The sequence below is a fragment of the Arachis ipaensis genome, chromosome B9 (assembly GCF_059453495.1).
Source record: "Arachis ipaensis isolate K30076 ecotype BB chromosome B9, ASM5945349v1, whole genome shotgun sequence".
Taxonomy (NCBI): Eukaryota; Viridiplantae; Streptophyta; class Magnoliopsida; order Fabales; family Fabaceae; genus Arachis; species Arachis ipaensis.
In genome coordinates, this window is record NC_142444.1 from 47,968,725 (window position 1) to 47,983,492 (window position 14,768).

The window sequence follows — 14,768 nt, forward strand, 5'->3', positions numbered from 1 at the left end:
GGAGTTTGGGCAATGGGCACAGGTATATTTTCAAAGCAATAAAAATAAATAAATAACTGTAAAGCAAACTTTTGGCAAGGTATGAGAAATTGGAAGTCCAGACTTAGTTATTCTTATCAACAACAATGAAAGTTGAATCTCAATTCCACTTAGTCAACCTTTACTAAAGTAAAGGAAAGTCAAGGGACTAATTAGTTTGATCTTTGAATCCTATTTATTTCCTAAGAAAAGATTGGGATTATTGAAGCTCAGTTCATTTAGCAAAGATAACAGTTATCAATTATGCTGTTGAGTTGGATAACTTCTGAGTTAATGATTTCTTAACCAAAACCAAAAATGTAAAAAGCTAAATATAAATCACAAATATCTAGAATACCTCAAATAAAATACATTCAAACCAGTAAAATCTAACATGGAAAAGTTCATAAGCCAATTGAAAAAATAAAACTAAAGAACCTGGGATTGAGAGTTACTCCTAAAACTAGGAGAAGTCATAAATCCTAAGAGAGAGAGGAGAGAACCTCTCTCAAAACTAATCTAAATCATGAGAAGTGAATTATGAGAGCCTCCCTATGAATGGATGCAATCCCCCACTTTATAGCCTCTAATCTGTGTTTTCTGGGCCGCGAACTGGGTCGAAAACAGCATGGAAATCGCTGGAGAAGAATTCAAACACGCTGATTTCCGTCACTACGACGCGGCCGCATGGATCACGCGGTCGCGTCGCCTAGCGTCAGAGGAACTATAGCATATTATATATCAAATCGAAGCCCCAGACGTTAGCTTTTGAACGCAACTGGAACCGCGTCATTTGGACTTCTGTAGCTAAAGTTATAGCTGTTTGAGTGCAAAGAGGTCGGGCTGGACAGCTTAGCAATTTCTCCAACTTCTTGTATTCCTTCCACTTTTGCATGCTTCCTTTCCATCCTCCAAGCCATTCCTGCCTTATAATATCTGAAAACACTTAACACACATATCAAGGCATCTAATGGTAATAAGAGAGGATTAATAATAAGCAATTATAAGATCAAAGAAGCATGTTTTCAATCATAGCACAGAATCAGGAAGGAAATATAAAACCATGCAAATATTATGAATAAGTGGGTAAAGAGTTGATAAAATCCACTCAATTGAGCACAAGATAAACCATAAAATAGTGGTTTATCAACCTCTCCACACTTAAACGCTAGCATGTCCTCATGCTAAGCTCAAGAGAAGCTATAAAGGTGAAGAGGAGTAGTAGAATGTATGAAATGCAACCTATCTATATGAATGCAACTACATACAAAATGTTTCTACCTACTTGGTTAAGAGTAAATAAGTTCTCCAAGACAAATACAAACCAAATTCCACTAATTCAAATCATACAATAAAAAGCAAGTGAACTTGTAAGAAGACAGCTCATGAAAGCAGGGAACATAGAATTTAAGCGTTGAACCCTCACTGGAAGTGTATATCACTCTAATCTCTGAAGTGTATAGGGTAATTCACTCTACTCTTCTCTAGTTATGCTTTCTAAACCTTGTTCTTCATCTAACCAATCAACAAAAATTTAATGTACCAATGCAAACATCATGAGGTCTTTTCAAGGTTGTAATGGGGCTAAGGTAAGGGTGAGGGTATATATAAATATAAGGCTAAGTGAGCTAACAAAGTGAATCCTTGATCAGTCTAAGATCTCACCTAACATATACATACTTTATATAATTTAAAAATACTTTACCTAGCTACCCAAAAATTTTCCCACTTTTGTATTACATGCTCATGTATCAAACTTATTTTTGAATTTTGTCCCATGTGCATTGATTTTTTTATTTTTTCATTTGGGGTATTTTTTTTCATTTTTCTTTTCTTCTTTTTTTTTTGTATCCCCTTATTTAATTACTTAATATATTTTTCTTCAATGCACATGGTAATTTAATTATTTTGATTTCACATGAGCATACTTCCCAAATTTTCAAATAACTTATTCAATTAATTCCCTACTTTTTCATATCATCCCATGTTCCTATAAAATTTTCCACACTTAAATTTTACACAATATCTATCTTAAGCTAACCAAGGATTCAACTTGGGATTCTTATTTTATTTTTCTGCTTAAGGCTAGTAATGTGGTTATAAAACAGAAGGGATTTAAAAGCTCAAGGGGGCTAACAAGGGTGATGTAAAAGGTAGGCTAATTTTGGGATAAGTGAGCTAAAGTCAAACAATGGCCTCAATCATATGCAAGCATGTAAATACACTAAATATTGGACATATAGAATGGAACAAAAAATAGATTACAATCATAGAGAAGGAAACACACAGGAATAAAATATTTATGGTTAAATAATGTAACCATATAAATAAGCTCAAATCTCACAGGTTGTGTGTTCTTTGGCTTAAAAACCATGTTCCAAATACAACTTCAAACAAGTTTAACACAAAAATCTTCATTTTAAATTAGTGAAATTTTTCAAAAATAGGGTCCTAAAAAGAATTTTATTACTTTAACCAAGTAGTAACTAAATGCATAAAATCAAATAAACATGCAATCAAATATGTAGATGCAACAATGAACAAATTAACATTGGTGTTGAAATAGGAAATAACTAACCCATGGAGATCGGTATCGACCTCCCCACACTTAAAGATTGCACCGTCCTCGGTGCATGCTGAGATATACAAGTGGACGGGTTGCTTCAACTGGGGCTCTTTTTGTTCCTTTCCTTACTGGTGATTTGGGAGTAGCTTTCTCTTTACCCTTCTTGGTGGCCATCCTGAAAAGGGAAAAAGAAAGTGACTTTTAAAGCTAAGGGTTAGAGCAAGGAAGAGAGCTGGAAAAGGTGGTAATCAATGCACAATAAAGAAGAATGACGTTAACACATGCTCATGAGTACATGTGAAAAGTCATCAATAAAAAATAGCTAGTGCATATGATAACAATTGAATGCAAGGTGTTTATTGGCATGCAGGCAAAGGCATGAGTAGCATAGATCAAGCATTTAATGTCCAAGTTAGATTACCAAGTCTTTCAAACTAACAACATATTTGTAATGACAATTATATTGAATGAATATGATATGAAAAAAGGTTTTGTGAAAAGCAGGCATTCAGAATAGTAGGATAAAAGATACTAAAAAGCAGTGCACAATGCCATACGGGCATTTTTACAAACACATAGCATGCATGGTAAATAATCTAATGAAAATAATAAATTGAACATGCAAGCAACCCTTTAAAAATAAATATATATAATTGTCAAATAATTCCTCTAATAATCCACAAGTAAAATATAGAAATAATGACCCAAATAAATTTCTAACACCAATGAAAATAATGCAATGAATGAAAATATGCAAATAAATTAAAATAAAATAAAAATAAAAATAAGAAGAATGAGAAGGGAAAGAAGATAAGAAAGGAAGAAGAAAGAAATAAGAAAAGATAAGAAAAATAAGGATTAGAGAAGAAAAGATAAGAAAATTGGCTGATCTAGATATTCTGTGCGCCGCTTGTGACGCGGACGCGTGAGTGACGCGGTCGCGTGGTGCGTGATAAGGTCAGGTGACGCGGACGCGTGGGTCACGCGATCGCGTGACCTGTTTTGTGCTATTGGCGCGAGTGCAGCCTCGCGATCGCGCAACTCTCTGTTCGAAACTCTTTTGCCAAAAATCTGGGTGACACGATCGCGTGGGGCATGCGATCGCGTGAATGGCCATCTTTTTAAAAAACGACGCGGACGCGTGGGGCACGCATTTGCGTGGTGAGGCTTGGGCTTCCAGCACGAGTCCAGCTCAACTCTAGCTCAACTTTCTGCCATACACCCATTTACGTCGACTTCTCAGAGTCACGCGGTCGCGTGGGTGACGCGATCGCGTGGGAAGCTATTTTTCCAAATGACGCGGCCGCGTCAGCGACGCGGTCACGTGGATCAAATTGTGCCATTAGCACGCCTCCAGCCCTGTTCCTGCATAACTCTCTGTTCAATTTCTTTTCCTCCTAACGCACTGGTGACGCGGACGCGTCAGCGACGCTGCCGCGTCACGTGCGTTTTTTTTTTTTTTTTTGTAATCTGAAAAATGCAGAATGCAGTGTTAATATGAATGTGATGCAAAACTCCAGGTTCAATATGACAAAATAAAATAAAATTCAAAAACAAAAAAAAAACTAAATAAAATTAAAATTGAGAAAGGAATGATTATACCATAGTGGGTTGTCTCCCACCTTGCACTTTCAGTTAGAGTCCTTAAGTTAGACATTTGGTGAGCTTCCTGTTATGGTGGCTTGTGCTTGAACTCATCCAGGAATCTCCACCACTGTTTGCATCTCCAGTAGCCTCCGGGGTCCCAAACTAGGCACAGAAAGCCTTCAAGTAAGCTAAAGCAAGTGACAAGGCCCCAAGAGTGCTGATTTCTCGATTGAATTCCGGGGTCCCAGACCTTGCCTTTACACCCATCTTCTTGTTGATCATCATTTTTCCACTTGGGTGGTGAACAGTCGGAATTCTCACTGAGACATCCAAACAGCTTCCTAGACCCATTCAGTTGAGCTTTATACCAATATTTGCGTTTAAACTTAAAGCTCCCAACCATAATGAACTTTGCAGGACAGTTCTTACCACTGACCATCTTTCTCTTACTCTTAATGCCACAAAGAGTTCTAAGTTGACCATCCGTCTCCAGTAGCCCATATTCAAGTGGAATTAGAAAGCTAGGAGATATGAAATTTACACACTTGAATGTTGTGAAGGATGATGGCAACTTAGGGGGAGGTATTTTCAATGAAATTGCAAGCTCCACTCCCTTGTGCTCTTTTCTGATAACTACCACCTCCTTGCAAGCTTCTTCAATTTCAACCTCTTCCTCTTGGTAGCTTTCTTCCAATTCAATCTTCTCTTCATTGCTTTCCAAGGGCATGGGAGGTTGTGCTTCTTCTTCTTGAATCTCCATCTCTTGATCAACCTCTTCCAAGTCTTCAACTGTGATATGCCTTGGAGGTTGTACACCCTCCTCAGCATCAATTTCAAACGTCTTGGAAGGGGGTTCTATGACTGGACTTTCCTATGGAGGTTCTGCATCTCCTAAGTCTTCAACCAACTCTTCTTCTTGAATAATGACAGCTTCTTCTAACTGTTCTAGTACGAATTCATTCTCTGTCTTGTCCACTGGAGTTTCTGATATCTCCTTCATGCTACGCTCTTCGTTAGACTGTTCACATGGGGCTGTGGCTGATCCTTGTGTATTTGAGCGCCTAGAAACCCATTGAATTACTGCTTGTTCCAGTTGTCGAAGGGTTGCCTGAAATCGATCCACTGTTTCCTTGAAACGATCCTTTGTCTCTTGATGCACTCGACTTTCATAAATAGGATCATAGTGCTCTTGGATTGATGGATATGGAGATGATGAATATTGAAGTGGTGGTTCTTGTGAGTAATTGGGTTGGAATTGGGGTGGTTCTATATATGGTTCATATGGCTCATAAGGTGGTTGGTATGGTGGTTGAGGGTCAGGGTCATATGGAGGTGAATGGCGGAAAGGGGCTTGTGAGTTTGGTGGTCCAAAGTTATGTTAAGGAGAGGGTTCATAGGCATATGGTGGTGGTTGTTGATAGTCTATTGGAGGTGGTTGTTTCCATGAGGGTTGACCAAATCCTTGTGGCTCCTCCCATCTTTGATTGTTCTAACCTTGATGCCTGTTCTCATTGTAATTTCTTCTTCCTGCAACATAATTGTAACCAGACTCATAGCCAAAGGGGTGAGAGTTCATAGTAGCAAAATAAAAATTAAAAATGAAAATAAAAATAAATTTAAATTAAAAGGTTATTTAAATTTTGAATTTGAAAATTAAATTTTGAAATTTAAATTTTAAATTTTTGAAATTTGAATTTTTTTGAAATTTGAAATTTAAAAATTTTTAAATTTGAATTTTGAAATTTGACTTTTGAAATAAGATAATATAAAAATTTTAAAATAAAAATCAATAACCTCTTAATTTAATAAAAATAAAAATAAAAACAAATCAAAAAGCAAATATTTACAATAACCAATAATAAGGCACACGTTTGCAATTCCCCGGCAACGGCGCCATTTTGACGTTGGGATTTTTGCCAGTAAAGAAGTTCATAAAAACAGTCGCGTTGTAGATATAGTCTCTAAACTGACAGAAATCCCTTCGTACAAACGTTTTGGTTGTCACAAGTAACAAACCCCTTTAAAATTGATAACTGAGTATTTAAACCTCGGGTCGTCTTCTCAAGGAATTGCAGGGAGGTATGTTCTTATTATTGGTTATGAGTTTGTAAATTGGGAAAATTTGGAGTTTGGGCAATGGGCACAGGTATATTTTCAAAGCAATAAAAATAAATAAATAACTGTAAAGCAAACTTTTGGCAAGGTATGAGAAATTGGAAGTCCAGACTTAGTTATTCTTATCAACAACAATGAAAGTTGAATCTCAATTCCACTTAGTCAACCTTTACTAAAGTAAAGGAAAGTCAAGGGACTAATTAGTTTAATCTTCGAATCCTATTTATTTCCTAAGAAAAGGTTGGGATTATTGAAGCTCAGTTCAATTAGCAAAGATAACAGTTATCAATTATGCTGTTGAGTTGGATAACTTCTGAGTTACTGATTTCTTAACCAAAACCAAAAATGTAAAAAGCTAAATATAAATCACAAATATCTGGAATAACTCAAATAAAATACATTCAAAGCAGTAAAATCTAACATGGAAAAGTTCATAAGCCAATTGGAAAAATAAAAATAAAGAACCTGGGATTGAGAGTTACTCCTAAAACTAGAAGTCCTAAATCCTAAGAGAGAGAGGAGAGAACCTCTCTCAAAACTAATCTAAATCATGAGAAGTGAATTATGAGAGCCTCCCTATGAATGGATGCAATCCCCCACTTTATAGCCTCTAATCTGTGTTTTCTGGGCCGCGAACTGGGTCGAAAACAGCCCGGAAATCGCTGGAGAAGAATTCAAACACGCTGATTTCTGTCACTGCGACGCGCCCGCATGGATCACGCGGTCGCGTCGCCTAGCGTCAGGGGAACTATAGCATATTATATATCAAATCGAAGCCCCAGACGTTAGCTTTCCAACACAACTGAAACCGCGTCATTTAGACCTCTGTAGTTATAGCTGTTTGAGTGCGAAGAGGTCGGGCTGGACAGCTTAGCAATTTCTCCAACTTCTTGTATTCCTTCCACTTTCGCATGCTCTTTTCCATCCTCCAAGCCATTCCTGCCTTATAATATCTGAAAACACTTAACACACATATCAAGGCATATAATGGTAATAAGAGAGGATTAATAATAAGCAATTATAAGATCAAAGAAGCATGTTTTCAATCATAGCATAAAATTAGGAAGGAAATATAAAACCATGCAAATATTATGAATAAGTGGGTAAAGAGTTGATAAAATCCACTCAATTGAGCACAAGATAAACCATAAAATAGTGGTTTATCACTAATTTTGAGCTCAAAACCGCCTTGATCAATCTTCTACCCAAGTTCCATGGACTTCCCGCTCAAGATCCTATTAGACACCTTAAAGACTTTCAAGGTGTATGCTAAACAACTAGGCGGGAGGGTTCCGATGAGGTTGTTATTTGGTTGTTTGCCTTCCCATTCTCTCTTGAGGGAAGTGCTAAAGAGTGGTTTTACACTTTGCCCGATGAGATTGTTGGCGATTGGGATTTGCTTAGAAGGGAGTTTTTAGATAAATTCTTTCCTCTGGAGGTGACGGATAGATTAAGGAAAGAAATTTCATGCATTGTCCAAGGTGAATTGGAAACTCTTTATGAGTATTGGGAACGATTTTGGAAGCTTCTTGACTCATGTCCTCACCACATGATCGACACTTTAGTGTGGATTAGCTATTTTTGCCAAGGAATGAAACCTCAAAACAAGATCCTCTTGGATGCTTCAAGCAATGGTTCCTTGACAAAGTTTAGAACGGAAGAGGAAGCATGGCAACTAATCACCGATTTGGCCGAGTCTATTGACGAACGGATTTTTGATGGTTTAGAATTCACAATAAATTCTCGTTGCAAGTATAGTTTCTAAACCAATATTAATCCTTTCATACAAAAATTTGTTTGTCACAAGTAACAAACCCCTAAAATTATAAACCAAAGTATTAAACCTCGGGTCGTTCTCCCTAGGAATTGCGATAAAGTGTCCTGTTATTGGTTATAAGGTATGTTTTGGGGTTTTTGAGATTTTAGACAAGAAATATAAATGGCAAGGCAAATAAACTAATAGCTACAAAGGTCTTGGCAAGGATTAGTGGTCAAGGATCTCTATCCCTATCACTAACCACAACATGAGAATTGGCAAGGATCAATCCCACTAAGTCATCCCCTAACTAATAGTAAAGGAAAGTCAAGTGAGCTATATCAATCCAAGTCCATAAGTTCTAGTTCTCCACCAAATCAATTAGTGAGATCTAGAGTTAATGGCTCCCAATCATCAATTACTTGGACATTAGTAACTCAAGAGTTCCTAAGTTACCTTCCCAAGCCAAGAACATAAAATCCTACTCTAAAATCCTTCCAAGCATTTTATCAAACACTTGGAAGGTATAAAAGGAAAACATAGTAAAATTGCAAGGAAAGTAAATCTACACTACTCAATTGCAAGGAATTAACAACAACAAATCAAATGAACAATAAAGGAACATGAAAACATAAATTGCATTAAAGAGAAATAGAAGAACAAAAGTGCATCAACATAAAAGTAGAGAATTACAAGAATTAAATGCTAAACTAGAGAGAAGAGATGTAGAAGAAGAAAAATTACAAAAGGAAAAGTAAATCTAAGTATGAAATTAACCTAGATCTAAGAATTCCTAATCTAGATCTAACATACTCCTAATTCTAGAGAGAAGAGAGAGCTTCTCTCTCTAGAAACTAACTAAAGCATGATAAAACTAAAATAAAACTCACTAACTAACTAGATTCCCCATCCCTCTTCAATCCTTGGGTTAAATGGCATCAAAAATGAGTTGGATTGGGCCAACAAGGCTTCTAAAATCGCTGGCCACGAATTGCATTAAGTGAATCATGTGCAACCATCGGCGCGTACGCATCTAGTGCGCGTGCGCGCCCATAAACGTGATGCAACTCTGGCAAATCTTATATCATTTTGAAGCCCCAGATGTTAGCTTTCCAACACAACTAGAACCGCATCATTTGGATCTCTGTAGCTCAAGTTATGGTTGATTAAGTGCGAAGAGGTCGGCTTGACAGCTTTTGCGATTCCTTCATTTCTTCATAAGTTCTCCATTTTTACATGCTTTTCCTTCATTCCCTTGATCCAATCTTTGCCTCCTAAATCTGAGATCACTTAACAAACATATCAAGGCATCTAATGGAATCAAGGTGAGTTAAATTTAGCTATTTTAAGACCTAAAAAGCATGTTTTCACTCTTAAGCACAATTAATAGAGAATTTACAAAACCATGCTATTTCATTGAATAAATGTGCGAAAAGATGATAAAATCCTCTAAATTCAACACAAGATAAACCCTAAAAATGGGGTTTATCAACCTCCCCACACTTAAACCAAGCATGTCCTCATGCTTAAACCAAGAAGGATAAGAGAAGGGGTATGGACATTTATTCAATGCAAAGAAACTATATAAACCTATCTACATGCATCCTATCTAAATGAATGTAACTAAATGCAAAATGATTCTACCTACTTGGTTAAAAATAAATCAATCCTCCAAGACATACATGCACAAGTAGGGCCAAGATTATATAACAATTCATGAATCCTACCAATTCAATTATAAAAATGAAGTTCAAATAAACTTGCAAGAAGAACGCTCATGAAAGCCGGGAATCAAGGAATTGAGCATCGAACCCTCACCGGAAGTGTTTGCACTCTAGTCGCTCAAGTGTATAGGGTCGATTCTCTCAATTCTCCCCTAATCATGCTTTCCAAGATTTGTTTTTCATCTAACAATCGACAATTATTCAATGCATGCATACATTCATCATGAGGTCTTTTCATAGGTTGTAATGGGGATAGGGTCAATGTAGGATCATATATGGTTAAGTGAGCTAAAAATTTGAATCTTTGATCAACTTAAACTTTCCACCTAACCTATGAAAACCTATACAATTTAAGTGCTAACCTAACTACACATTCTTCACTTTTTCATATACTTATACATTTTCTTTTTTATTTCACAACACTTATGCATTGACTCTTATTTTTACTTCACTTTGGGGCATTTTGTCCCCCATTTATTGTTTTTCTTCTTTTTCTATCTTTTTTTTCTCTTTTTTTTCTTTTATTTTCTTTTTCACATTTATATTTTTTTTCTTATTTTTATTTTTTCTTTTTTTTTACAAGAAATGGTATGTTACACTGAAATAAATCCAAGTTCAGGACAAGCAAGGTGAGGATAAGAGTTTGTAAGGTGAGGATAAATGTTTCAAAAGATTCAAGCAACAACCAGATACGGAGTCAAGCAAGGACATGCACGAATGATAATACAAGATTAGTAAGAAATAGAGAGCATACGTCGAAACGGAACTAATCTCTAGAATTTAGTTTCTAACGTCCCCAAAATCTCGTAATTTGCATTAACCTATCACTTTTATTTCGTCTATGATAACCCATTAGTGTTCCATATACATAAATCATTAGTATTAAGTTGGCCAAACTTGATACTATGAGGTATGCAATGGTAAACTAATAGCGTTAATCATCAGACAATCATGCATATAAAACAAAAACTCTCGTCACCAAGACAAGTCTTAAGGCATGACAGACACTCAGAGTATGCAATGAAGCATAGTCAGTCCATTCCCAAGGCTCTACAGGAAGGACTGCTCTGATACCATATTGTAACATCCCTTCCAGCAAAATACCTTGCTTAAGTCTGGGTATTTCTACTAGAAAGAACGTTACGTGACCTTTTCTAATATTAACTACTTAATTACTGAGCCTTTGTATCGATTTTGCATTTCAGTTTTAAGAAAATGCCAGAAAATTTTGTTTTTATTCATTAATGACATCTATCAAGGATAAACATTGCAAATAATAATAACAATCACATAAGTATTATTAATAGTAATTCTTATACATAAGGAGTCATATAAACCCAAATACAACACCTACCCCTCTGTTAAAATAAAACCTCAAAGGACAAGAGCGAGGGGACTCTATGAAAGCAATTAAAACCACAAAGAAAACCTACTAATCGTTTGCAGCTTCATATTGCATCTTCAAACCTGTGTCACTGAAAGGGTGAAAAATTTAGGGGTGAGAACCAAACCACATGTTCTCAGTAGAGGTCGAGAATGCCGTGAAAGTAAAGAATAAAGCGCAAATAGTTAATTTCATTCAGAGACATCTAAAAGAAAATTAACCTTTTTTTTTAAAAGCATTAGTTAATTCTTCAAAATCCTAGACCTATATTTTCTTTATAAAACTCTTAAAAGTTTCCTAGACTGTATGAATGACCAACCTGTTCCAAGCATAGGTTCATTAAGTCTATGCTGAACCAGTTTGATTTTTCATACTTTATTAGACCATAACATAAAAGAAGTTACCTACGCGGTATAAATGATCATCCTGCTCCAAGCATAGGTTCATTAAGTCTATGCTGAACCAGTCAGATACTTTATACAGAACTAGACCTCAAATATACCAATCACGGCCTCAGGCCCAAATAACTCAATCAACATCCAATCACCACAATCCAAACAATCAGTTACAAACACAGGTAATGAGGTTCAAACACAATCAAGAGCAATTACATCAAGTATAGCAATTAGCAATTAAACAGAATTATTTACTTAGGCAAACCAATTACAATATACACACCCAAACAATGTCACATAGATGCATATGATGAATGTCTAGTCCTAGTGCAGGCCATGAGCTCATGTGTTGGTTAGCACCTGCATTCCCGATATTTATCCGGTCACGAGTTCACGATTTTCCGAATACGATTTTCCGTTCAAATAAATGCGCATATAATTATTAGCAGCTCTATTGAGACAGCCTCTGCTTTCTACTCGCAGGAAATATACTCTTGGGAACGAAAAATTGCTGTAGGTATCCTAGTTTCCCTACAGAAGCTCTTGGGTTGCTTTAAGCAACAGATAAATAAATATTATCTCTTGGGTTGCATTTAAGGAACAAATAAGCAAACGATATCTCTTAGGTTACCTAAGCAAGAAACAAACATCTCTTGGGTTGCTTCAAGCAACAAACTAATAAACAAATATCTCTTGGGTTGCCTCAAGCAACAGATAATCATACCATAAGTACTTTACTCTTTCCTTTTTCTTTCATAATTGCAAATACGCAAGCGGGACAAGACCCACGCCCTTGCCAACAATCTCGTATACCAAATAATCTTTTCTTAAAAGAATCATTGAAGTTATTATCATTAAATAAGCCTTAAATATTGATTTTGATTAAGTCCTTATACTTTTATAAAAATTTCGACATAATCTCCTTTAAAAATAGGACTTAGCCACCCATACGGGTTCCTTCTTTCTCAACATTTCATCAGCCTCTTTCAGCAATTGCCACAACAATATATTCTCAAAAATATTTGATAATAGTATAGAAAATCTATTTCTTAAATTCCATATCCAAAATAATTACCAACACAACTTGGCAGCCTGATTTCCATTTTGTTTTTAAAATATCCAATGAATTCGGAATCATGCAAAATTTATATCCATGTGACCGTCTTGGATTAAAATTTCTATTAAACCAAAAATCATAATTTTTCACTGACTCTAGCTTCAGGAATATAAGCAAAACCGTGACTGCTCTGCAGTGTTTTAAAACCAGAAGACAGCAGCAACGTACAACATTCGAAATTTCATATAAATTCCAAATTAAATCCAACCACCTTCAAAATTAATGTGGTTAAACATAACTTATCCAAATTTCTTTCTCAATTGGTTCCAGGGTCATACCATTTTTAATGAAGAAGTAACGTAGCTTCGAAGTTAGATAATTTTCTGCTGAATTCTGTTTTACAAATCATTGAACACAACCTCTTCCTAGTCCCATAACTCACTTATTAAAATATGAAAAACCCTGAAATTTAAATCACATATGCTAAACATACTTAATTTTTACCTCCAATTGGTTACATCTCAATATCTATCCAGGATCAAAAGTTATAAACCCTCAAAGTTACTAATTTAAGAAAACAGAATCTGGCTTTTTCTGCATAATGCATCATCTTTCAAAACTTTATATCTTTAAAACTACAAGTCCAATTGTTCTGAAATTTTACGGAATTAAAATAATAGGAATAAAGTTTTATATAAAATTGGTTCCATTTCAAAATTCAAACTGGAAAATTTCCAATAGAAGAAACAAGTTGCTGATGTGTTAAACGTTCTGCAGAAAAAACCAGATTTGACATCCATAATTCAAAAATTTACCATAAATCATAAACTTAATGAAAAAGTCTCAAATTTACCAGTCCAACTCCCTATATTCCCAAGCTTAATCCAGACTTAGTCCTACGCAAATCCGATCATCATAGAATTAGTTATAGATTTTTAAAGTTTCTAATTTCATTTAAAATAGTGCAGAAAATCAAATCCACGATTTAACTTTGAAAAATCATAACTAATGTTCCAGTTAATACGAAACCTTCAAAATTGAATCTCAACAATCACACTTAATATAATTTAACATTTAAATTCTCATCATTTCAGTCACTATAGAGCCACTGATTCACTTTCAAAGTTGCTGTTTAATTTCAAGAGAATCTGATTTTCAGTAAACCATGTTGTATTCAAAATCCAACCCTTCAATACCCCTCAAAACCAGTTCCAAATCAACCACCAACCAAGTTCATTAACATTACAATATACCAAATAACAGCTCAGCGACAACAAATCCAACATTACCCATTAAAATTCAGAAATTATCAACAATTAGTCATCAAACAATTCCCAATCCACATAATCAATCAATATCACTAATCAACAATTCCAAATCACAATCTCAACCATTCCAATCACAATTTCAGCCACAATTCAATATTCACATAATCAATCAATTACTCACAGCTATTAAATCTATTTGCAGTTATTCAATAAACCTTGTAGGCATTCTTAAATTAAAATCGTTTTAAACCCCCTACCTCGATGTCGTAATCACAGGATCTAACACATCAATTCCCTTTATTTCCTAGTTCGTGGCAGCAATCGCAACAGTGGTGCCAATGACTCTCTGTAGCAGCGATGTCATCAATAATCGTGATAATGATGGCTAGACGGAAACAAAAATATTTTTGGGCATTTTTCCTATAACGATGAAGCAGCAAGCAGAGATAACAATAATCAAAATAGGTTGTTAATGATACAGATTCAGATACAAGGATGAAGGAGGCTGTGGTAACCGAGCAATACCAGGACAGCATCAGCGATCTTGAACCCAACAAACAGCAGCGGCAGTGGCGTTTTCTCCGATTCCAGAAACCAGAAGCAGCGGCGGGACAGCGTCTTCTTCCTTTGATTCTCGTGACGCTCCTCTTCTCTGTACACACAATAGCAGCAGCTTCCTCTGATGGCAACGGCGTGTAGCTCGACAGCAACCTCCGTCTCCAGCAACAGCGGCAGTGTTACGAGCCCTTATCTTCCTCGTCACGTCTCTGTTCTCTATGAACTCCTATCTCTCCCTTCGTGCTCGTCAGTAGTGGCAGAAATGGCGGTGATGAAATCCCCTTCAAGCGGCGACAGGGGCGTCGTTAGTGGCTTCATCAATTGCGACGACGATGGCGGG